Genomic DNA, 26,583 nt, shown 5'->3' on the forward strand with positions numbered 1-26,583 from the left:
GAGAAAGAGAGGATCCTGAAAGCATCAAGAGAAAAGCAATCCATCACATACAAGGGACACCCAATAAGACTATGCATAGATTTCTCAGCAGAAACCATGGAGGCAAGAAGACAGTGGGATGATATATTTAAATTACTAAAAGAGAAAAACTGCCAACAAAGAATTCTATACCCAGCAAAACTGTCCTTCAAAAATGAGGGAGAAATTAAAACATTTTCAGACAAAAAATCACTGAGAGAATTTGTGACCAAGAGACCAGCTCTTCAAGAAATACTAAAGGGAGCACTGGAGACAGATAAGAAAACACAAAAGAAAGAGGTGTGGAGAAGAGTGTAGAAAGAAGGAAAATTAGATATGACATATAAAATCCAAAAGGCAAAATGGTAGAAGAAAGTACTACCCATACAGTAATATCACTGTGTTAATGGATTGAACTCCCCAATCAAAATACATAAACTGGCAGAATGGATTATTAAAAAAAAGGATTCTTCTATATGCTGTCTACAGAAAACAAATCTTAGACCCAAAGATAAACATAGGTTGAAAGTGAAAGGTTGGGAAAAGTTATTTCATGCAAACAACAAACAGAAAAGAGCAGGAGTAGCTATACTAACATCCAACAAATTAGACTTCAAATGTAAAACAGTTAAAAGAGATAAAGGAAGACACTATGTATTAATAAAAGGAACAATTCAGCATGAAGACATAACAATCATAAATATTTATTCACTGAACCAGAATGCTCCAAAATATATGTGGCAAACACTGAAAACACAGAAAAGAGAAATAGACACATCTACCATAATAGTTGGAGATTTCAATTCCCCACTCTCATCAATGGACAGAACATCTAGAGAGAGGATCAATAAAGAAACAGAGAATTTCAATAATACAATAAATGAGCTAGACTTAACAGACATTTATAGAACATTACACCCCACAACAGCAGGATACACCTTTTTCTCAAGTGCGCATGGATCATTCTCAAAGACAGACCATATGCTGGGTCACAAAGCAAGTCTCAATAAATTTTAAAAGGTTGTAATCATACAAAACACTTTCTCAGATCATAAAGGAATGAAGTTGGAAATCAGTAATAGGCAGAGCACCAGAAAACTCACAAATATGTGGAGGCTCAACAACACACTCTTAAACAACCAGTGGGTCAAGGAAGAAATTACAAGAGAAATCAGTAAATATCTTGAGGCAAATAAAAATGAAAATGCAACATATCAAAACTTATGGGATGCAGCAAAGGCAGTGCTAAGAGGGAAACTTATTGCCCTAAATGCCTATATCAAAAAAGAAGAAAGGGCAAAAATTCAGGAATTAATTGTCCACTTGGAAGAACTGGAGAAAGAACAGCAAACTAACCCCAAAGCAAGCAAAAGGAAAGAAATAACAAGGATTAGAGCAGAAATAAATAAAATTGAGAACATGAAAACAATAGAGAAAATCAATAAAACCAGAAACTGGTTCTATGAGAAAATCAATAAGATTGATGGGCCCTTAGCAAGATTGACAAAAAGAAGAAGAGAGAGGAAGCAAATAAATAAGATCAGAAATGGAAGAGGAGACATAGCCACTGACCTCACAGAAATAAAGAAGGTAATAACAGGATACTATGAACAACTTTATGCTAATAAATACAAAAATGTAGATGAAATGGACAACTTCCTAGAAAGGCATGAACAACCAACTTTGACTAGAGAATAAATAGACGATCTCAACAAACCAATCACAAGTAAAGAAATTGAATCAGTCATTCAAAAGCTTCCCAAAAAGAAAAGCCCAGGACCAGATGGATTCACACGTGAATTCTACCAAACATTCCAGAAAGAATTAGTTCCAATCCTGCTCAAACTCTTCAAAAAAATTGAAGAGGAGGGAAAGCTACCTAATTCATTCTATGAAGCCAACATCACCCTCATACCAAAACCAGACAAAGATATTACAAAAAAAGAAAACTACAGGCCGATCTCTCTAATGAATATAGATGCAAAAATCCTCAACAAAATTGTAGCAAATCGAATCCAGCAACACATTAAAAGAATTATACATCATGACCAAGTAGGATTCATCCCAGGTATGCAAGGATGGTTCAACATAAGAAAATCAATTAATCTAATACACCATATCAACAAATGAAAGCAGAAAAATCACATGATCATCTCGATTGATGCAGAGAAGGCATCTGACAAGATTCAACATCCTTTGCTGTTGAAAACACTTCAAAGGATAGGAATACAAGGGAACTTCCTTAAAATGATAGAGGGAATATATGAAAAACCCACAGCTAATACCATCCTCAATGGGCAAAAACTGAAAACTTTCCCCCTAATATCAGGAAGAAACAAGGTTGTCCACTATCACCATGTTATTCAACATTGTGTTGGAAGTTCTAGCCAGAGCAATTAGACAAGAAAAAGAAATACAAGGCATCAAAATTGGAAAGGAAGAAGTAAAACTTTCACTGTTTGCAGATGATATGATACTATATATCAAAAACCCGGAAAAATCCACAGCAAAACTACTAGAGCTAACAAATGAGTAGAGCAAAGTATCAGGTTACAAGATCAACATTCAAAAATTTGTAGTGTTTCTATACACTAGCAATGAACAATCTGAGGGGGAAATCAAGAAACGAATTCCATTTACAATTGCAACCAAAATAATAAAATATTTAGAAATAAATTTAACTAAAGAGACAAAAGACCTATACGAAGAAAACTACAAGAAATTGTTAAAAGAAATCACAGAAGACCTAAATAGATGGAAGGGTATACCATGTTCATGGATTGGAAGACTAAATATAGTTAAGATGTCAATTCTACCTAAATTGATTTCCAGATTCAAGGCAATACCAATCAAAATCCCAACAACTTACTTTTCAGAAATAGAAAAACCAAAAAGCAAATTTATCTGGAAGGGCAGGGTGCCCCTAATTGCTAAAAGTATCTTGAGGAAAAAAAATGAAGCTGGAGGTCTCACTCTGCCTGACTTTAAGGCATATTATGAAGCTACAGTGGTCAAAACAGCATGGTATTGGCATAAAGATAGATATATCGACCAATGGAATTGAATAGAGTGTTCAGATATAGACCCTCTCATCTATGGACATTTGATCTTTGATAAGGCAGTCAAGCCAACTCACCTGGGACAGAATAGTCTCTTCAATAAATGGTGCCTAGAGAACTGGATATCCATATGCAAAAGAATGAAAGAGGACCCGTATCTCACACCCTATACAAAAGTTAACTCAAAATGGATCAAAGATCTAAACATTAGGTCTAAGACCATAAAGCAGTTAGAGGAAAATGTAGGGAAATATCTTACAAATCTTATAATTGGAGGCGGTTTTATAGACCTTACACCCAAAGCAAGAGCACTGAAGAAATAAATAAATAAATGGGAACTCCTCAAAATTAAACACTTTTGTGCATCAAAGAACTTCATCAAGAAAGTAAAAAGACAGCCTACACAATGGGAGACAATATTTGCAAATGACATATCAGATAAAGGTCTAGTATCCAGAATTTATAAAGAGAATTTTCAACTCAACAACAAAAAGACAGCCAACCCAATTACAAAATGGGAAAAAGACTTGAACAGACACTTCTCAGAAGAGGAAATACAAATGGCCAAAAGGCACATGAAGAGATGCTCAACGTCCCTGACCATTAGAGAAATGCAAATCAAAACCACAATGAGATATCATCTCACACCCACCAGAATGGCCATTATCAACAAAACAGAAAATGACAAGTGCTGAAGAGGATGTGGAGAAAGAGGCACACTTATTCACTGTTGGTGGGAATGTCAAATAATGCAACTGCTGTGGAAGGCAGTTTGGCGGTTCCTCAAAAAGCTGAATATAGAATTGCCATATGACCCAGCAATACCATTGCTAGGTATCTACTCAAAGGACATAAGGGCAAAGACACAAATGGACATTTGCACACCAATGTTTACAGCAGCATTATTTACAATTGCAAAGAGATGGAAACTGCCAAAATGCCCATCAACAGATGAGTGACTAAACAAACTGTGGTATATACACACGATGGAATATTATGCAGCTTTAAGACAGAATAAAGTTATGAAGTATGTAACAACATGGATGGACCTTGAGAACATTATGCTGAGTGAGACTAGCCAAAAACAAAAGGACAAATACTGTTTGGTCTCACTGATATGAACTGACATTAGTGAATAAATCTGGAATATTTTGTTGGTAACAGAGACCATCAGGAGATAGAAATAGGGTAAGATATTGGGTAACTGGAGCTGAAGGGATACAGACTGTGCAACAGGACTGAATACAAAAACTCAGAAATGGACAGCACATTACTGCCTAACTATAATACAATTATGTTAACACTGAATGAAGCTGCATGTGAGAATGATAGAGGGAGGAGGGCTGGGGGCAAAAATGAAATCAGAAAGAAAGATGGATGTTAAAGATTGAGACAGTATAATCTAGGAATGCCTAGGGTGTATAATAATAGTGACTAAATGTACAAATTTTTAAAATGTTTTTGCATGAGGAAGAACAAGGAATGTCATTATTGCAGGGTGCTGAAAATAGATGGTAATTCATATTTTAAAATGTCACCTTATGTGTGAGACTAAAGCAAAAATGTCCATTTGGTATAAAATTTATATTTTGACTAGTGCATTTCCTAATATAACTTATGTAGATAGTTTTATTGAACACTATAAGTACTTGGAATCTCAGGTAGGACATGAGATTTGTTGGTTTGTCCAGAGTAAGCCCCAATGAATCCCAGAGTGATTCGATCAGTGAGTAGAAAAGTATTTGCAAAGCCCCCTTCAGGGAGTGGTGAGAACGGGGAGAAATTCAACTTCCCCAAGTTGAATTCTTGATATTCTCACAGCAGTGTGGACAACCAAAGCTATAGGCTGAGCCCCCAGTCTTGGGGTTTGTTCATATGAAACTTAACCCCGCAAATTTTATTTTAAGTAGGTCAAGTCTACTTAAAATTTAGGCCTAAGAGTCACCCTCAAGAGAGCCTCTTTTGCTGCTCAGATGTGGCCTTTCTCTCCAGCTAACACAACAAGCAATCTCACCACCCTCCCCCTGTCTATGTGTGACATCATTTCCAGGGGTGTGGACCTTCCTGGCAACGTGGGACAGAAATCCTAGAATGAGCTGAGACTCGGCATCAAGGGATTGAGAAAAACCCTGGAATGAGCTGAGACTTAGCATCAAGGGATTGAGAAAACCTTCTCGACCAAAAGGGGGAAGAGTGAAATGAGACAAAGTGGCAGTGGCTGAGAGATTCCAAACAGATTCAAGAGGTTATCCTGGAGGTTATTCTTACGCATTGAGTAGATATCACCTTTTATTCAAGATGTAATGGAGAGGCTGGAGGGAACTGCCTGAAAATGTAGAGCTGTGTTCCAGTAGCCATGTTTCTTGAGGATGATTGAAAAATGATATAGCTCTCACAATGTGACTGTGTGATTGTGAAAAACTTGTGTCTGATACTCCTTTTATGTAGCTTGTCAACAAACAAGTAGAACATATGGAATAAAAATAAATAATAGGGGGAACAAATGCTAAAATAAATTTAGTTTGAAATGTTAGTGATCAATGAAAGTGAGGGGTATGGGGTATGGTGAGTATAATCTTTTTTTTTCTTTTCCGTTTTTGTTTTATTTCCTTTTTTATTGTCTTTTTATTTCTTTTTCTGAATTGATGCAAATGTTCTAAGAAATGATGAATATGCAACTAAGTGATGATATTGTGAATTACTGATTATATATATTAATGTTTTATTTGGTTTGTTAAAATTTTTTAATTAATAAATAAAAAGTTGGTTCTTTGAAAAGAGCAATAAAATTGACAGGCTACCAGCAAGGCTGACAAAGAGAAAAAGAGAGAGGATGCAAATAAACAAAATCTGAGAAGGAGTGCATTAATTGCCACAGAGCCTGAAGAAAGAAAAGAAATCATTAGATGATACTAAGAACAACTATATGCCAACAAACTAGACAATGTAGAGAAATGGGCAAATTCCTGGAAACACACAAACAAGCTACTCACTCAGAAAGAAATAGAAGATCTCAACAAACCAACACAAGTAAAGAGATTCAATCAGTCATCAGAATCTTCCTACAAACAAAAGCCCAAGGCCAGATGGCTTTCCTGGGGAATTTTATCAAATATTCCAAAAAGAACTAACACCAATCCTTCTCAAACTTTTCCAAAAAATTGAAGAAAAAGGAACCCTACCAAAATCATTTTATGAAGCTAATATCATTTTAATACCAAAACCAGGTAAAGATGCTATAAGAAAAGAAAACTACAGGTCAATCTCCCTAAGGAACATAGATGTCAAAATTATCAACAAAATACTAGCAAATCAAATCCAATGACACATTAAAAGAATTATACACCACGACCAAGTGAGGTTTATACTAGGAATGCAAGGATGGTTCAACACAAGAAAATCAATTAGTATAATACAGCACATTAACAAATTGAAAGGGAAAAATCACATGATCATCTTGATTGATGCTGAAAGTACATTCAACAAAATTCAACATCCTTTTCTGATTAAAACACTTCAAAAGATAGGAATCAAAGGTAACATCCTCAATATGTTAAAGGGGAGATATGAAAACCAATAGCCAGCATCATACTCAACGGAGCGAGACTGAAAGTTTTCCCCCTAAGAACAGGAACAAGAGAAGGATGCCCTCTGTCACCACTATTATTCAATATTGCACTAGAAGTTCTAGCTAAAGCAATCAGACAGGACCAAGAAATAAAAGGCACCCAAATTGGAAAGGAAGAAGTAAATTTTTCATTATTTGCAGATGACATGATACTATATTTGGAAAATCCTGAGAAATCTACAACAATGTTACTTGAACTAATAAATTCAGCAAGGTAGCAGGATATAAAATTAATGAGGAAAAATCAGAAATATTTCTATACACAGGCAATGACCTGAAGTGTCAGTTAAGGAAAAAAATCCATTCAAAATAGCAACTAATTCTCCAAGTACCTAGGAATGAACTTAACTAGGGATGTAAAGGACTTGTATACAGAAAACTACATAACATTGCTAAAAGAAGATCTAAATACATGGAAAGACATCCCCTGCTCATGGATAGGAAGGTTAAATATAGTTAAGATGTCAATTCTACCCAAATTGATCTACAGATTCAATGTAGTACCAATAAAAATTCCAACAACCTACTTTGAAGACTCAGAAAAGCTAGTTACCAAATTCATCTGGAAGGGAAAGAGACCTCAATTAGCTAAAAACATCCTAAAAAAGAAGAATGAAGTGGGAAGATTAACACTTTCTGACTTTAAAACTTATTATAAAGCCACAGTGGTCAAAACAGCATGGTACTGGCACAAAGATAAAAGTATTGACCAGTGGATTTGAATTGAGAGTACAGAAATAGACCACCAAATCTGCGGTCAACCGATTTTTGACAAGACCCCCAAATCCACTTAACTGGGACAAAATAGTCTTTTCAATAAATAGGCATGGGAGAACTGGATTTCAATAGCCAAAAGAATGAAAGCAGACCCTTACCTTACACCCTATATAAAAATTAACTCAAAGTGGATCAAATACCTAAATATAAGACCTAGCACCATAAAACTTCTATAAGAAAATGTAGTGAAGGATCTTCAAGATCTAGTAATAGGAAATAGCTTCTTAAACTTTACACTCAAAGCACAAGCAGCAAAAGAAAATATAGTTAATGGGAACTTCTCAAAATCAAATGCTTCTGCACCTCAAAAAACTTTGTCAGAAAAGTGGAGAGGAAGCCAAATCAATGGAAGAAAATATATGGAAACCACATATCAGATAAACGCTTGATATCCTGTGTACGTAAAGAAATTATGCAGCTCAACAACAAAAGAACAAACAACCCAACTATAAAATGGGCAGAGGTTATGAATAGACACTTCTCTGAAGAGCAAATACAGATAGCCAAGAAGCACCTGAAGAGATAGTCATCTTTTGGCTATAAAAGAAATGAAAATCAAGACAACAATGAAATATCACCTCATACCTATAAGAATGGTTGCTATTAAACAAACAGGAAACTACAAATGTTGGAGACGTGGAGAAATTGGAACACTTATTCACTGTTAGTGGAAAACCGTATGGTGATTCATCAGATAACTAAATATTGAGTTGCCATATAGCCCATCAATACCAATATTTGATATATACTCAGAAGAGCTGAAGCAGTGGCATGGACAGACCTTTGCACACTGATGTTCATAGTGTCACTATTCACAATCACCAAAAGATGGAAACAACCCAAGTGCCCATCAAAAAATGAGTGGATAAATAAAATTCAGCATATACATATGATGGAATATTATGCATCAGCAAGATGAAATAAGGTCCTGAAGCATATGACAATGTGGATGAACCTTAAGAACATAATGCTGAATGAAATAAGTAAGACACAAAAGGACAGATACTGTATGATTTCGCTATTATTACTCTGGTAGAGGCAATCTCAGAGAATGCACCATAGACTATAGGGGACCGAGAGGCACACAAATGCTACAGACAGGGGAAAGGCTACCCAGTGAGGTTGAACCTAAATGCAAGAGGATGGATAGAAGTGATGATAACTAATTAGTGAGGTTAAAATAAAATAGGAACTCACCTATAGTGACAATAAGCAGATGGGGGGGAAGCAAATGGGGGCTCGCCTGGAGCTGAGGATGTGGGAGGGATGCAAGGGGGGCCAGGGAACTTTGTTGGGGTGGGGGATGGAAATGTGCTCTCTCTTGATTGAGCTGGAGGTTTCATGTCCATGTACATCTATTAAAAGCTTATCAAATTGGGCAAAACTCAACAATTGGGACTAGTTTCCTTTTTGCAAATTATACCCCACACACACATATGTACATAATGTAATAGCAGGAGTTAAGTGCTCTGTAAACATGAAAGCAGCATAAGGGTGTTAACAGCAATGGGCCAAGAAGCTATTTGGATGGGGCGGCCAGGGAAGAAGTGAGGGCATAATCTATGGGGTAAAGTACAGTCCTGACAGGCAGGCATTGGTGGCGCAGTGGCAGAGTTCTCACCTGACATGCCGGAGACAAGGGTTCGATTCCCAGTGCCTGCCCAAGCAGAAAAAAATTAAAGTACAGTCCGGGCAAGTGAACAACAGATGCAAAGTCTCTGAATCAAGAACATGTAAGTCCTGTTCTAGGAACAGGAAGGTCAGCTGGACAGGAAAGATGAGTTGGAGGGTGTCTGGGTTTGTTAAAGCTACCAGAATACAATATACCAGAAGTGGAATGGCTTTTATAAGGGGAATTTATTAAGTTGCAAGTTTACAGTTCTAAGGTCATAAAAATGTCCAAACTCAACCAGCCATGGAAAGATACCCTCGCTCAAGAAAGGCCAGTGGGTCTGGAATACCTTTGTCGGCTGGGAAAGCACGTGGCTGGCGTCTGCTAGTCCTTTGGCTTCTGGTTTCAAACAGCTTCCCCGGGGGCGTGTTCTCTGGACAACTCCAAACTTCTGGGTCTCGTGTTGGCTCTGTCTGCTCTCCAAACATCTATGCTTCCCCCAAAATGTCTCCATTTTAAAGGACTCCAGTGAATGAATCAAGACCCACCTTGAATGGGTGGAGTCACATCTCCATCTAATCAAGTCACACCCACAATTGGATGAGTCAGTCTCCATGGAAACAATCCAGTTAAAGCTTCCCACCCTAAACAATAGGTCTGATCCCACAAGATTGGCTCAAGATTAAAACATGGCTTTTCTGTGTGGCTGTTCTGTACATAATAGTTTCAAATCAGCACAGAACATGTCCAGGCCAGGTGGGCAGAGAGCCTCTGGAGTTTCTGAGAAGAGCAGTGAACTGACCTGAGTGAAGTATTCAAGGGCCCTCCTGCTACTGGTGACCCATGAGCCTGAGAGGGAGGCTCAGGATGGAGGTCACACACTGGGTAGGGAAGGGACAGCCACAGAGGGAAGTTTTTGGGATTGTGACCAAGGAACTGGGGGGCCCAGGAGCTCCACCTGGCTTCACCCCACCCACCCCTGCCTCTGCCGGGACAATCCCAGCTCCTATCTCCACAAACAGCCTCTGATCCAGCCCCCCTCACCCCTCCTCTCCCCATCCAAACCCACCAGACTGCAACAGAGTCAGTTTCATGCTTTCAAACTTCAGATTGTGTCACCATCTTGCTGGAAGTTCTCCCCTTTGGTCAGGAAAATCGCCTCCTCTGAGGGGAGCCAGGAGCAGATGGTGAGCCTCTGGCAGCTGTCTTGCACCCATGACAGAGAGATAGAAAATGCCTGCCGATGGGAGCCAACAGGAGAGAAAGAAACCAGCATCTGAACAATGGCATGAGTGCTGGATCAAGCCACACCTGATGTGGTAGTTAGATTCAGTTGTCAACTTGGCCAGGTGAAGGCATCTAGTTCTGTTGCTGTGGACATGAGCCAATGGTAGGTGAATCTCTTCTGTTGCTAATTACATCTGCAGTCGGCTAGGAGGCGTGTCTGCTGCAATGAGTGACATTTGACTTAATTGGCTTGTGCTTAAATGAGAGAACACAATGTAGCACAGTTCAAGCAGCTCGGCATTCCTCATCTCAGCACTAGCAGCTCAGCCCAGGCCTTTGGAGATGCAGAAAGAAGTCACCCCGGGGAAAGTTGTTGGAACCCAGGGGCCTGGAGAGAAGACCAGCAGAGACCATCTTGTGCCTTCCACGTAAGAAAGAACCTCAGTGGAAAGTTAGCTGCCTTTCCTCTGAAGAACCAACAAAATAAATCCCCTTTTATTAAAAGCCAATCCGTCTCTGGTGTGTTGCATTCCGGCAGCTAGCAAACTAGAACACCTGAAGTTAGTATTGCACCAATAGAGTCCTTTTACTGTGTGTATCAAGTTGAGTTACTTACAGTAGCAAGTGTAACAGACACCAGTACTATGAAAGCACAAATTCCCAGAGGGCAGGGCTTTGCTAGCCTTGACTATGAATGCATCCCCAACACCTAAACATCTGCCAAGGGGATTCAGGGAAGTGGAGGCATCTCTGGAGGAGGACTGGTCCCTTGAGAGGGAAAGGCCAAGGGGATTTGGGGCCTTTTGCATCTGGAGGGCATCTTTGAAGGGAATGCCCCAGGAAGACAGTCCCTGGCCCACCCTGAGGAAAACATAGGGAATATGTGCCCCTGCCAATGCCTCAGGCACCCAGTCAGTGGGCAATTGGGGTCTGTGCTGTGACCTGGAATATGCTGTAAACTAGAGAGGCCCTAGGGACAGCCAGGGTGGCAGATGAAGCATTTTCTTTCTGTATGTATGACCAGTCCCCCTGCACAAAAGGAGAGTCATGTTAGCTACTGGAGGGTGGGCATCTCATCCAGCCCATCCTCATACAGTAGCCCCTTGTCCAGGTGTGGGGTTCACGGCCCTGACCCCAAAACCTCAGCCCTCTCTGTCCCCCCTCCCCACCCCAGGATTCAGAAGCTCCTTCCAGCCTCCAGCAGCCCTCGCTTGACCTCCCCCCTCCACCTGCACCGGGAACTTACATTTCAACCTGCTCACTCCTCCCACGGAACGGTCCCTGCCCCTGAACTAATTGATAAGCTTTGCACTCCTTCGACCAAAGCAGACTGGGCAGGATGAGTGGGGAGGATGGGCTGGGAGGAGTGGTCCCTGGAAACTTGTGAATCTGGGGGCAGCACAGACACTCCAATCACTCAAGATGTGTCCCCTGACATCTCCTGGGCTGGGCAGTAGGGATCCAGTGGGGGATGGTTAGACCCAGTGCTGCTCCAGAGTACGTCAATCGGCAGCAGAAGGGGAGGGGCAGAACAGGACACAGACAGAGGGCTGCCCTGTTAGGAGATCAGGAGCCTTCCTGGAGGAGGTGGCACCCAGCCAGGCTTTGCAAGGTGGGAGAGAACTGGTGATTATTATCCTTGTTGTTGCTGCGTGCCAGGCACCAGACAAAGGGCTTGCTCTGTTCACTGCCACCAGCCTGCAAACACCTTTCTGGGAGGTGGGGGTGGAGAGAGCCCTGGCATCGCCCCACTTTGTAGAACAACTTGGCCCATTTGGGACCAGCATAGCATGGAGGGGACTGAGCGTGGGAGACAGTGGAGGAGGTGGGGTCTGAGAGGGAACAGGCTCAGCTCCTGGAAAGGACTGCTTTGGGTTCCATGGGGGTTCCACAGGGAGGCAGCTGCAGAGCAACCTGCAGGCGGCCAGGGAAGCAGGGAGCCAGGGGTGACATCAAAGTCGGTGCGCGGGGCAGGAAAGTCGCCCAAGAGGGCAAGCATAATGGGGATGCGTGGTATATGGAGAGTTTAAAACAGTAATGTAACGAGAAAACGTCCGTCCTATCCTAAGGATCAGGAAAACATGCTCCTTCACCCCACCCCACCCCTGGATGCAAAAGCATTAGGTTAGACATGAATACACAGTTCTATTTTCATTGTCTCTATCTTTCATTATCTTCTGACTCCTGATTCTCCTTTTACAATCTTATCGACTTCCTGTATTAGCTAGGGTTCTCTAGAAAAACAATCAGCAGGAGATATCTGTAAATATAAAATTTATAAAAGTGCCTCATGTAACGGTGAGGATGTACAGTCCAAGGTCTGCAGGCCGTGAGCTGGCAGCTCCAGGGAAGGTCCTCAACAAACACTCAGGGGAGGCTCGCCAGCTGAAGCAGGAAGTGACTGTCTTTTCTGAATCCTCTTTAACAGCCTTCTGATGATTAGATTAAGCATCACTCATTGCAGAAGACACTCCCCTTAGCTGATTGCAAATGCCATCAGCTGTGAATGCAGCCAGTGTGGTCATGATTTAAGTCCATGACATGTGTTATAGTTTGCTGTATACTGGAATGCAATATACCAAGAATGGAATGGCTTTTAAAAAGGGATAATTAATAAGTTGCTAGTTTACAGTTCTAAGGCTGAGAAAATGCCCCAATTAAGTGTATAGAAATGTCCGATCTAAGGCATCCAGGGAAAGATACCTTGGTTCAAGAAGGCCAACGACGTTCAACGTTTCTCTCTCAGCTGGAAGGGCACACAGCGAACATGGCGGTGTCTGCTGGCTTTCACGTGGCTCTACCAAAAGGGACTCTCTCCAAAATGTTTCCTCTTTTAAAGGATTCCAGCAAGCAACTCCACCTTCAGTGGGTGGAGACACACTTCCATGGAAATCATCTAATCAAAAGCTACCACCCACAATTGGGTGGGTCACATCTTCATGGAAACAATCAAAATGCTCCCACCCAGCAATATCAAATGAGGATCAAAAGGCATGGCTTTTCTGGGGTCCACCACAGATTCAGGCTGGCATAACATGTCTTCATAGCAACAGACAGGCCAGCGTTTGCCCAACCAGGCAACCAGGCACCACCACCTGGCCAAGTTGACACATGAACCTGACCATGACACTTTCCTTTCAAAATATAGGCAATGAGTCCTCCAAGGATGTAAACAGGTTTCAGAAAACTCTCAGTGCATCCCAGCAGAAGCAGAAGAGGAGCCCAGTCTTGGGCCCACCCCTGAGGTTCTAAGCTCTGATCCTTTCTCCCACCCCTGAGTGGGAGTGGAATTCTCCCTGATCCTCTCCCATCTTTGGGCTCTGAGATCTGGTCCTGGATCCCACCCACTAGGCTCTGAGCTGGATCCTCATTCCTGGCCTCTACATTCTTAGTTCTGATTGTGACTCCCACCCCTGGGATCTGAGCTCAGATCCTGACTCCCTCCCCTGGGCCCTGAGCTAGTTCCTGACCTACAAATCACAGTTTGCACCCTTGGCCTTTGTGTCCCTGGCCTGCAGACCTGACTTCTCTGGGTCTAATCCGTCCTCCAGCACACTGAGCTGATTGTACTGCCAGGACCCCCAGGACTCCATGGAGCATTTCCTGTGTAAAGCACTTAGGACAAGAACTGGGAAAGTGTGGGCCTAACTGCATGCACGGTGGCAGGGACACGGCAGAGGGGGCCCAGGTGCCATTGCAGGCCTGGCTGGTGCAACAAGGCACTGGGGCTCTGCACGGCATCTGGGTGCTCAACGCAGGGTCCAGGTGCCTGTGCCTGCACTCCTCCCTGACCTGTGCTGAAGGCCTGCCGTGCGGAAGGCCCAGGGCAGGGCAGAGACTGGGGGCCTCGGCTGTCCAGGGGTCACAGTGCGGTAGTGTCTGTGCAGCTCCCTGAATGTCTTCCTCCAGCTGTGCCCTTGTACACCCAGCTGTGCCCTTGTAACCCTGCTGTACCGCCAGCACCCAATGTGGGGCCTGGCAACCTATAGGACAGTTACTAAGAGGCAGCCTGGGGAAAAGGAAAGTTCAGAGCAGCTGGGTCTGAGCAGAACCTCCTGGTCTCCAAGACCCCCTTCACCTGCGTCCTCAGCTCAGCCGCAGCTTTTTTCGTCACGCGGGGGTACATCCTCAAGGCATCAGGGATGGGAGCCAGTCCTGGAGAGTCCAGGTGGGAGGGGAGACCTGTCCAGTCAAATCCTCCTCTTTCCTGCCTACTGCAGGGGGCAAGGGGCTGAAATGGGGGGTGGGCCATGGAGAATGATCCCCAGCTGGGTCCTGGGAAGTCCCATAAAAATTAACCCAGCAGGGCACAACCTGGGATGTAATGACAGCCCTTGCCACTAGAGGGCGAGCAATGATCATCTTTGCTTTTAGTTTCACCTGTTCCAGAAGAAATAACAGGCTAACTCTTAATGAAACTTTAATGCATGCCAAACACTGATTCAAGTGCTTTTCTTATATCAGTTCACTGAATCCTCACAACCACTTTCTGAGAAGTTATTGGTGCCAAGTGAAGCCCAGAGAGCCTGAGCAACTTGCCTGAGGTCACACAGCACTGACTCAAAGGTGAGATCAAACCCAGGCCCTCTGTCTCCAGTTCTGCACTCTGCATAGTGCTTCCTGATTTACCTGTATGGTTTCTCAGGCATTCAAGCTCCTGTTCTAGCAAATTCTGTCCCATCTAAGATGTTAAACTTTAACTTGGAATGCTTGGGGGTTAACATGGTACAATACAGTGGAAGATCTATTGTGCCCTAGGGTGCACAGCACACCCCCTCCCCAGGCTCCCCAGCACCCCCACCCCTAGTACTTGCAGGCTCCTGAGTCAAGGACGACCCATCCCAGACCATCTCAAGTCATCTTTGTGATCCATCACCAGGGCAGAGTCTGCCAAGAACTCCACCCCTGAGCTGCTGACAGCATATCCCAGCATGTGTCCAGAGAGGGGGCTCAGCAAATACCCAAGAATGTTTTCCAGGTGATAGAGGAGGCCCTGGGCCAGGTGGGGGAAAGGGTGGAACTGCTATAGGGCCATCAGCAAAGAGGATACTGGCCAAAGGGCCTGCCTCGGTCACCAAAATATAGCAGCTTCACACAGTCCTGGAGACCCAGCTCTGAAAAGACCCCAGCTCCAGTGGGCAGGGGTTCATGTCTGCATCTCCTGACATGCAAGACGCTGACAAGCACCATGATCCATAAACACTCACTGGAGGGGGATGGGGGATTCTCAGACAGAGGATAGCAGATGCGAAGGCTAATCTGGGGCCCTGCAAGTAGTTCAGAGGGGCCGGCATGGAGTCCAGCGAGGGCTGAGAAGGGTGAGACTAAACACAACAAAGGGCCATGTGAGCTGGTTGTTAGCACAGCCATCATTTAAAAAATGATATAAACTTACAATTAAATTATATTAATTGTAATTAATATTACAAAGATAGGACGGTGCAACGGTGGCTCAGTGGCAGAATTCTGACCTGCCATGCCAGAGACCTGGGTTCAATTCCTGGAGACTGCCCATGCCAAAATGAAAACAAACAAATAATAACAACAAAAAAGGTAATCTGAATTGATTACTTCTTCAAAGAAGATATACAAATGGCCAGTATGCCCATGAAAATATGCTCAACATCAAAAGTCATTAGGGAAACGCAAATAACCATATAATGGAAAATAAGTATTGGCAAGAATGTACAAAAATAAGAAGTTTCATGCATTGCTGGTGGAAATGTAAAATAGTGCAGCAGCAGTGGAAAACAGTCTATGAGTTCCTCAAAAAGTAAAACATATTTACCATAAGATCCAGCAATTCTACTCTTCAGTATATACCCAAAAGTACTTCATGCGGGGACCCAAACAGACATCTGCACACACGATGTTCGTAGCAGCATTATTCACAACAGCCAAAGGTGGAAGCAACCCAGATGTCCTTCGATGGAGAAATAGATAAACGAAATGTGGTCTAAGCATACCAGGGAATATTATTCAACCATCAGAAGGAACGGAGTTCCGATCTATGCTGCAACTAGGTTGAACCTTGCAAATATTATGCTGAGTGAAGTAAACCAGACATGAAAGGACAAACATTGTATGATTCCACTTACATGAACTACCTAGAATCAACAAATTCACAGAGACGGAAAGAGTATGAGTTTCAGGGGCTGACGGAAAGGGGACGTAGGGAGTTATTGCTTAAAGGTTAGAGAGTTTCTCTTTGTGGGGATGAAGAAGTTTGGGTAACGGATGATGGTGTTGGTAGCGCAATATGCTGGTGAACATATTATCACTGAATTGCACACGTGCAAGTGGTTAAAATGGGAAATTTTGTGTTTTATAGATATGTTACTGAAATACAAATTTTTTTAAAAAGAACTCTTTATAGAGAGCGATCATTCCAAAAAAGAACAATAATTCCTCAATAATACCAAATGCACAGATCGCACTCAAATTTCGCTGATTATCTAATAAATATAATTTCTCATATTTTTTTTTCAAAGCAGGGTCCAAACAAGATCCAAAACAATCAATTTGGGTAACACATCTCTTAAATTTATTTTAATGTATGGACTCCCCATCCCTCTTTCTGTATGTGTGTTGGGGAGCATGTGGGGATGTGATTCATTTGTTGAAGGAACTTGTCAATTTGTCCTGAAGAAGCTTCCTTATTCTGGATTTTTCAGATTGTACCTTTGTCTGGCCCTGTCTTTTCTATGAACTCATCATGCTGTGTTCAGATTTGGGGGCAAGAACACCCTGTGGGTGATGCTGTGTATTTCCTGTTGCGTTACATCAGAAGGCAATTTTTTTAAAAATCCACCACCCTTCACTAACTATGCCACAATCCAGATCCTCAGATCTGGACCCCCAGAATAAGTGACTGTTTGCTCAACAAACCTACTCAGTGCTGGTCAGTTCTCAGTGCCCGGCCACATCCTAAAAAAGGCAAATCAAGTCTTGCCAGCAAGAAGCCAACAGGCTAGTTGGGAGGGACAGGTGACAAACACCCCCCATAAAAACCAGCAAACTTTCTAACATATTAAGAAGGAGTTAAAGTACAAAGAAAGGGGGTGCAGTGGAGGTGGGTTGCGGGGTTAAATAGGGGCCAGCACCAGCATGACTGAGTCCTGACTCCAAGGAAGCTAGATAGGTGGGCGTTGGCAGGAACAGCAGTCCAGGCAGCGGAACAGCAGATGCCAAATGGCAGCACTCAGAAGACATGGAGAGCAGCCGAGACCAGTACAAAATTTGTGGGTCATGTAAAGGACTTTTGCTTTTATTGGAAATGAAGAGAGAAGTCACTGAAGAGTTTTGAGGATAAAAGGAATATAATCTGACCCACATTTTACAGATCTGCCCCATGGTTAAGGGTCTAGAGGGACAAGGGTTGTCACCAGCAGGCCAGGGAGGGCAGAAGTCACAGAACTGGTGGGAAGTGGCCAGATTCTGGGTGTATATATATATATATTTATTTTATATATATATTTTTTTTATTTATAAAAATTATTTTATTTATAAAATATATATATATATATATATATATATATTTTTTTTTTTTTTTTTTTTGCATGGACGGGCACCAGGAACCAAACTCGGGTCTCCAGCATGACCAGCAAGAACTCTGCCTGCTGAGCCACCGTGGCCCACCCTCTGGGTGTATTTTTAAAGTCTACCCAGTGAGATGTCCTGATGGAGTGCACATGGGATGAGAGAGGAATGGGGTGATTAAGATTACTTCAAATTTTGGCCCGGCGAATGGAAAGCTGGAGCTGTCGTTCAGGACTGAGGATGAGGAGGCTGCAGGGGAAACTGGGCTGGGCAGATGAGAGGCTGAGTTGGGGACACATGAAGGCTGAGACGATTTTGGCCATGTTGGGTGAGCAGCTACAGGCCGAGGGGAGATGCCAATATGAGAGTCTCTGAGGCCTCCAAGGGCGTGGGGTGTAGAAAGGTGAAAGACCAAGGATGGAGGCTGGGGAAAAGCTGCTGGGAGTGTGGGATGTGGGGTGCTCGTGGAGGCAGTGGGGCCCCCTTGGCTGGAGATGGGGTGCAGAACAAGACAAGGAGGTATTTATTAATTGGGCTAGGCCAGTCTAGTGTCACCTGCCATGGGGAGAGCCAGGCGTGCTCGTGGGTGGAAGGAACGGGCCCGGCCCTGGGATGGGGATGCAAGCAGCGGGAATGGGAGAAGGAGTGCCTTTTACGCGGTTGTCCTAACTGCTCCTCCTTAGGAAGAGACTGCGTTGTCTGGGAGGCTCAGAACTTGTTCCATCTACTTATTTGTCTTTTATTATTATCATTGTCTTAGCACCCGGGAACCTAGAGCCACTTCCTGTGCCCACCTGCCATTGCTGCCCAGCTGACCAGCCACATCCCCTGTTAATGGCCCATCCATTTGTTTGGTTTCTGTAAACAATACCTGTCCCTGGGCCCCCAAGATGGGTGTAAAATAAAATAAATTAAACTAAACCCTTATGCAGCCAACCAAACAGATGCCAGCAACTCAAAGGAAGCTGAGCTGGAAGCCAGATCTGGCTTGTGTCCTGGGCAGCTCCTGGCAAAGGGAGGAAAAGCCCTCTCTGGAGCCCCCAGGAAATGCCCCTAGTGACATCTTCATTAGCTGACTCAGAGGGGGACCCAGATGCCCTGACCTTCTCCAGATTTCTCTGCCCTGGATACCCCACCCCCACCTGCAGACAATATTCCCATAGGCAGTGCCAGAAGGTGGAAGGTACAGCTGCCCACCTGTCCCTGTCCCCTCATTCAGCCATGCAGTGCATTGAGTTCTGAGACACAGAGATAGCCCAGCTCCTGCTTATCCGTGGAGACCCCAGGCCAGCCAGTGAGGTAGGCAGGCTGTGATAAAGGGGCAAAGGTCTTTATTCAGATCTCTTTCTCAATTCTTATTTATCTTGTTGCCTCCCACCCCCAACCCAATACAAGCCCACAAAGACACACTTCTGAGTGTTTTGTTCACTGCTAAGTGCCCCAGCTGTCGGGCCCTCACTCAATATTCCTGAATGAATGAATGAGTGGATGAGTGAGTGAGTGAATGGATGAATAAATGAGTGGGTGAGTGAGGGAGTAGATGAATGAATCCATTTGAGAATGGATAAATGGATGGAAGATGAGTGGATGAGTGGATGGATGAATGATGAGATGAGTGGATGCATGAGTGCATGAATGGATAAAGGAGCCAAAAAATGAGAGAATGTCCACCCAGGCATGGCGCCCTAGGCCACAGACGAGATGTACTCTAGTGTGGGAGGAGAGGGTGGCAGCCAGGGGCTCTCAGGGGACCAGAAACTGAGGCTCCTTTGGTATGACAGCATCTCCCAGCCTCCACTGTGGCTGAAGCACTGTCACCTCCCAGCTACAGAGGCTCCCACTCACTGCCATCGACACCTCTTTGTCATCTCACACCTCGCATTTCCTTCCTTTGAACAAGCTAGTGAGAAATTGCTGGAGATCTCTGTTGCCTCTCAAGGGACTGAGGCAACTGATTCTGGCTTCTGCCTGGTCTCTGCCTACTCTTCCTCTCCCAGGTGCCCCCAAGACGCAGGTAGCACTGAGCACTGAGCATTTCAAATGCGGCCAGTCTGAGTCAAAGTATGCTGTAAATAAAAGCGCACAATGGAATCTGAAGATTTAGTATGAAAAAAAAAATGAATGCAAGAGATAGCTCACAAATGATTTTTTTTTCAATTGCATGTTAGAATAATGTTTTGAATATACTGGGTTAGATAAAATGTGTTATTGACATTACAGATGTGACCTTTCTCTCTCTAAGCCCAACTCTACAAGTAAAATCATTGCCCTCCCCTCTCTGTGGGCCATGACATCCAAGGGTGAAAGTCTCCCTTGTGGCATGGGAGATGACCCCCAGGGATGAGCCTGGCCCTGGCACTGTCAGGTCAGTGATGCCATCCTGACCAAAAGTGGGAAAAGAAGTATAACAAATAAGGTATCAGTGGCTGAGAGAGTTCAAATAGAGTTGAGAGGCTACTCTGGAGGCTACTCTTATGCAAGTTTCAGTTAGATATTGCTACCTACCACAGTTTGTCAAACCCCAACCAAAACCATTCCTGCCAACCCTAAGGAGTACCTAGGGCATTATATAAGATTCTACAAAGGTTCCATGCCCTAGGGTTACTTTCCGGAAACCCACAACCTCCAGATGGGTCCCTGGACCAGATAAGTCTTGAAATGCAGAGGGCCAGCCTCTCCAGAACATCAGCCAGCTCCATGCCCCTACCCCATATTATCAACAGCCCCTTCCAACATGACAAAGTTAGAATGAGCATAGCCCAAATACCCCTAAACAATGGGAGAAAGATCAAAGGTGATGGTGGAGTTATACAGAGAAGGTAGGGTTTAACAAATGAGTATGATCGCTGAATCGTTATGTTGATATTTCTTTTAGTCTCCAGTGTCTTGGAGCAGCTACTACTATCAATCTGAAATTATGAAATTGTAACCCAAACCAAACTCGGAAACCTGTTCTACAACTAATTGTTGCTTTGAATTGCATGCTATTTTTCACACACACAAAAAAAAGTTGATTGTGTTGATAAATGACAGCTATATAATGATATTGTGAACCATCGATTGTACACTTTGGATGATTACATAGTATGTGAATATATAATACGTGTCAATAAAAAAAACTATTTAAAAAAAGAAGCTGTATCAGAGAAGATAGGATTTAACAAATGAGGATGACTACTGAATCATTAGATTGAGATTTCTTTTTAGTTTTCAGTGTCTTAGAGCAGCTAGAAAGAAACACCTGAAATGGTACAAGTTGTAACCCATGCCATACTTTGAAATTTGTTCTAAAACTACTTGTTAAAATGTACTTTGAAATTTGTCCCTTTTTTGTATGTGTTATATTTCACAATAAAAAATGCTAAAATAAAAAAAGTAATCATAAAAACAGGAATAAGACTAGACTTTGTCACTCTGTTTTTCCAGCTGTATTTGCTTTCTTTATTCCTTCTATTGGAGGTGAAAAAAAAAATCTCTGTTTTCATAACATCCCAAAGTTATGAGCAGTCTAAAAAGCATATTGACTACCAAGCTCTGGAAAATATACTACAATTGCTAATTTATCCCAAGCATAAATCCAGGAAAATATTTTCATAGCTCTTAAGAAAATTTTATTTACTTACTGAAATTTGGCAGTTTGAGCTTTTCAATTACTCCTATCCCAAGGCTATTTATGTTTTAGTAATGATTTGTTTTCTATGGTTACCTTTGCAAAGGCATAACGGGAAAAAATAATTTTAAGTGGGGAATTCTTTCAGAACAAACATGGCCTATTCTGCAGCATTTCTTCTGTGCCTGCCATTTCTAATCTCCAGGCTCAGTAGAAAGAATTCTAAACTAAGTCCCACACACACCTATCTTTTTACACCCAACCCTTCCCCCATAGCTGCCTTAGCTGGTTAGACCCCGGAGGCAGGGACGGGTGGGACAGAAAGAATGGGGCCTGGTCTGGTGAACTTGGTTTTTAAGTTTCAAATGAGGCCAGTAGAATTTAAGACCCCTAAGATGGCCTTAGTGTGGATGAGAGTTCCCATGCCTTTCTTTTAATTGTTTCCAATTATTAAATCTATTTACTTAAAGTTGTGACCCAGACAATTGGAAAACTCTTTGCCCTTTCCTGAGGCAGCCCTCTACTGTCTTTGGGAAATTCCAGGCAGCCCTTTCTTTCCAAAGACCAAGTTAGTTTACACAATTGTGAAAACTAAGGTTTTGAACCCTGGTGCCTAGAGGGTGTTTTGTTTTGTTTTCCTTTTTCTCTTGGATTCCAGGAATACATATATATATATATATATATATATAGAGAGAGAGAGAGAGAGAGAGAGAGAGTGTGTGTGTGTGTGTGTTTGCGTGCATAAGAAATTCGAATAGAAGTCTTTAAGAATTTTTTCTTTATTTGGTATTACCATCTGGAGGCATGAAAATACACACTGAACAGAGAGACAGACACAAATAGAAAGTTAGTCACAAACAAAAAACAGAAACACAAAATACTTTTGAGAAGAACAATAAAGAATTGAGTATACATCATCTCATCCATTTCAGTTATCTTTTTCAGAAGAACTCTAACTGTAAGACGGTATCCTTTAGCATAGAACCATTCTCAGGCCATTTCTTTCCTGCTTCTAAATGAATTGAGGCTAGACTGTAATTCAGAAAGAAACCAATTTTTGTTGTTCTTTTTTCATAGGGCTCATAATTAAAATCTTTCCAATTTTTCAAAATATAGCTCAGAGGTCTATATTCAGGAATGCTATTAAAAGTTGAATTTTCCACTTTAAAGAATTTCTGTAATCACATAAACATTTAAACACTTGAATAATACAAATGCAGTGACACACACCAACTAACAAATTTAAACAGAAGCTTAACACTTTGTGTTAATAACACTAAATTAACAATTAATAACTAGACCAAACACACTTGTTAACAATTAAATAGGCATTGAACACTTACACATAAGGTAACAGTTAAGCAGACATCATACACTTACCTAATTTCATTAAATTTCCATTGATTGTGGGATGACTTATTTTCCAGGAGTGTATGCAACAGACAGACACACGTCAGGGCCTCAAACCCCTTACAGCAGGGTATCCAGAAAACAGAGAGGTGTAGAGGTCAGAGCAAGAGGGATCATTCTCGAAGCAGGGCCCAGGGCACTTAAACCAGTGTACTAACTTCCCAACACACTTTTACTCACCCAGTCAGATATCCAGCCTTGGAACTAGAAACAATTTCTTTCTTTGAAGCTTTTTAAGGCACCAAGGGTCTGGAGTGCTGGCAGAACAGAGAAAACCCCAGTTACCAGGTTCAACCATAATAATTTGAAGCTATTATGTACCCCAGAAAAGCCATGTTCTACTCCCGATCCAATCTTGCACATTCAGCCAGTTCAATACTGTAGGGGCAGAAACTTCTGATTAGATTGTCTCCAGGGAGATGTGGCTCACCCAATTGTGGGTGTGGTACTTTGATTGGATGAAATGTGACTCCACCCATTCAAGTTGTGTCTTGATTAGTTTGCTGGAGTCCTTTAAAAGGGGAAACATTTTGAAGAAACCTCAGAGCCATTGCAGACACTTGGAGAACAAGTTGCTTAAGAGCTGACACAGGTAGAGCCCAGCAGACGTTGCCTTATGCTTTCCCATGAGATGCTAAGCAAGCCAGAACCCAGAGTTGTGTCCCAAAGGAGTTACATGAAGGCCCACAGACGCTTAGAGAGGAAACCATTGGCATCAGAAACTGGAAGTAACAGAACCAAGAACAAGGACCAGCAGATGCCAGTCACATGCCTTCCCAGCTGACAGATGTGTTCTGGATGGCATCAGCCTTTCTTGAGTGAAGGTAACCTCTTGTTGGTGCCTTAGTTTTTACACTTTCTCAGCACAAGAACTGTGAACTTGTAACTTATTAAATTCCCTTATTAAAGCTGTCCATTTCTGGTGTATTACTTTCTGGCAGCATTAGCAAACTAATACTCCAAGCCTCCAAACTAAAAGAGTCCAGCGGCCTCAAGAGGCTCAATGACTGCATTTACCTGTCTTGCCAGGGATCCAGAATCTCGGGCAGTTGTTCTCCTCGCTTCCTAGGGCCCTTTGACCCACATGAGTCTCCAAATTGATACCAATCATTCTGCTCATTGACTCAAATGACCTATTCCTGAGACACTGAGCTTCAAAGAGAGAACGGGTTCATTGCTAGGCATGAAGCAGGAGATCAGATAGCCTGTCAGCCTAAAAGTCTGTCTCCTAGAGTCTAAGGAGTTCAAAGTTTTCATAGATTCAGACAAGGAGAGGTGGGGTTGATATTATTTCAACAAGTATAAGCAGCTACAATTTACAAATGCAAAGGAGTGGAGCTGTGCTAGAACTCAGCTAACCATTCCAAAAACAAATCAAACGTTAGTTCTGAGTTGACTCAAGATCCTACATCTACTTTGTGGGTTGTCTTTGTGATGATAAGACTCTAAAGTTGAAAAAACAGATAAGGGGAGTGTCAGTCACAAAGTTTCTACAATCACAAGGTCAAAAGGTAAAGGCTAAATAGTTATATAGTCATTATCAGAGATCAAGTCAGCTGAGTTAAAGTTTAATAATTTCAGGTTTTCACTTGTCTAGTCTAATGTACCAGAAAGTAAAAAGAAGTATCTAAATAATGATTCAGTAATCATAATTATTTGCTAAATCCTAACTTCTCAGTTGCAGAAGGAGCCAGCTCTGGGAGTTGGTGGCCCTTATTCGCCACCCATTTTTCTTGGCAGGATCAGACGAGTTTCCCAAGATCATTTCCTTCTCCACAGTCTGAATCTGGGAAGTTTCCAGGACTCTAGGAGGAGGCTGGAGGCCAAGGCACCCTCTGACCCAACCAGAGCTAGGGGGGTCATGTCCTGGTCAGTGACAGGGTCTATTCATCCTGAAGGAGGCTGTTGGCTCAGCTCAAGGGATGCATGTGCCCAGGCCACAGGTGACCAAAGGTGGCAGCCAGGGAGAGGAAAGCCCAGGCCAGAGGCAGCAGTCCTGGGCAAGACGCATGAGGCTACGATGGGCTGGGATCTCTGAGCCTCTATCCTCCCTGGCTGTGCAGGAGAAGGCTGGGGCCAGTGAGAACATTCAGCAGGAGAGCACCCACAAGGCATCCACAGAGGGAAAAATGCATCAGGCCACTTCTTTCCCCAGGCCCAGCAATGGACACAAACAATGTGCTCACACCCCAGTTACCATAGCAAACAAGGGCTACATTTCTTCACAGAGTTGTTGTTTGCAATTTTTCATTTATGTGCAAATTTACTTTGATCATTTTCCTTCTTTCATGTTCATGAAATTTTGTGCTTACAGTGGTCTGTGGGGGAAACCCTGACCACTGCGGTACAATAGTTGCCGTTGGTCCTGTCCATGTCCCCTTTGGAGGGCCTCGCTGCGAGGTGAACACAGAAGGCCCACTGACCAATGGGAGGGAACTAGGCACTCTGCTGGACCCTTGGCTCCCATTTCCTCCCACACCTGCATCTCCTCTCCATCCTCCCACCTTTCCTGGTGTCCCCTGACCTGTTCCCATATCTCCCAGTTCTTCCACCACCCTTTCCTCCTTCCCAAATGTCCACATCAGTGTTCCAAACTGCAGGCCCATGAGCATCTCCCTAGAATGAGAATCTGACCAATATTCAGCCCTGCGTCCTTGGGGAGGTCAACTACAACTCCCAGAATGCTCCACCCCATGCCACCTCTTTGGCTAGCCAGGATGGGGGTGGGGGGGTCCTTGCAAATTAGGAAAAGGCGACACAGGAAGGCAGTGCACAGATATGGGGAGTAGAGCCTGAGTGGTGTCGACCCACAATCATAATCATCTCAGTTGTAAACTCTTCCTTAATTGTCTAGCTTCTAGACTATAAACCCACTGCCAACACCCTGTGTGCTCAATAAATGCTTCTCTTCTGATTGAACTAGCCAAGCAGGGAGGGGTGGGGATGATGCACACAGAAATGGGATGGACATGAAGGTGGGAGAGCCTGGGTGAGTGCAGAGAATGGAGGGAATGGAGAGAGGGACACTGGAAAGGAAGGGAATGACGATCACAATAGGGTTACAGCTGGGTGGTTGCTTGGAGCTGAGGACAGGGCCAGTTGATGTTGCTAAGACTGAGCAGAGCTGGGACAGCTGGCTTGGCACATAGAACACATAAAAGATCTAGAACCTTATCTACTAAATAGAATTCTTTTGGTTACCAGTGATAGAAATCCAATGCCAACCACCTCAAAACCTAAGAAAACGCATCTGCTCCATCACTGAGCACTCCATAGCAGGAGTTCCTCTGGTTCTCTTCCTTTTTCTGCCTCTGCCTCCTTTGGTTCCTCTCGCCTCTGGTGGCTCTGTCCTCAGGTAACTCACCTCACAGTTTGAATCTGTGATGGAACCCAGAAAAGCCAAGTCCTTTAATCCTCATTCAATATTGCTGGGTAAAGGGTCTTTTTATTGTTTCCATGGAGATGTGACCCACACAATTGTGGATAGTAACCTTTGATTAGGTGGTTTCCGTAGAGATGTGTCCCCACCCATTCAAGGTGGGGTTGCTTACTGGAGCCCTTTAAGAAAGAAGCATTTGGGAAAAAGCTTGACAGCCACCAGAACCAACAGAGCCCATACAGCCAGAGATCTTTGGAAATGAAGAAAGGAAATGCCTCTGGGGAAGGTGTTGAAGAAGCCTGGAAAGAAAGCTAGCAAACAACT

At 43.1% G+C, this 26,583-nt stretch overlaps 1 long non-coding RNA gene across 1 annotated transcript in view; it reads right to left on the bottom strand.

Annotated features, from left to right (window-relative positions):
- Positions 1–26,349, bottom strand: part of LOC143651554 (uncharacterized) — a 94,000-nt gene extending 67,651 nt beyond the window's left edge. Inside the window, exons 1-2 of the long non-coding RNA XR_013160037.1 lie at positions 26,245–26,349; positions 23,061–23,137 (exon numbers count right to left, since the gene is read on the bottom strand). This is a non-coding gene — a long non-coding RNA (uncharacterized LOC143651554). The remainder of the gene's footprint in view (positions 1–23,060; positions 23,138–26,244) is intronic.
- Positions 26,350–26,583: the final 234 nt, after the last annotated feature.

Source organism: Tamandua tetradactyla, chromosome 12 (assembly GCF_023851605.1).
Source record: "Tamandua tetradactyla isolate mTamTet1 chromosome 12, mTamTet1.pri, whole genome shotgun sequence".
Lineage (NCBI taxonomy): Eukaryota > Metazoa > Chordata > Mammalia > Pilosa > Myrmecophagidae > Tamandua > Tamandua tetradactyla.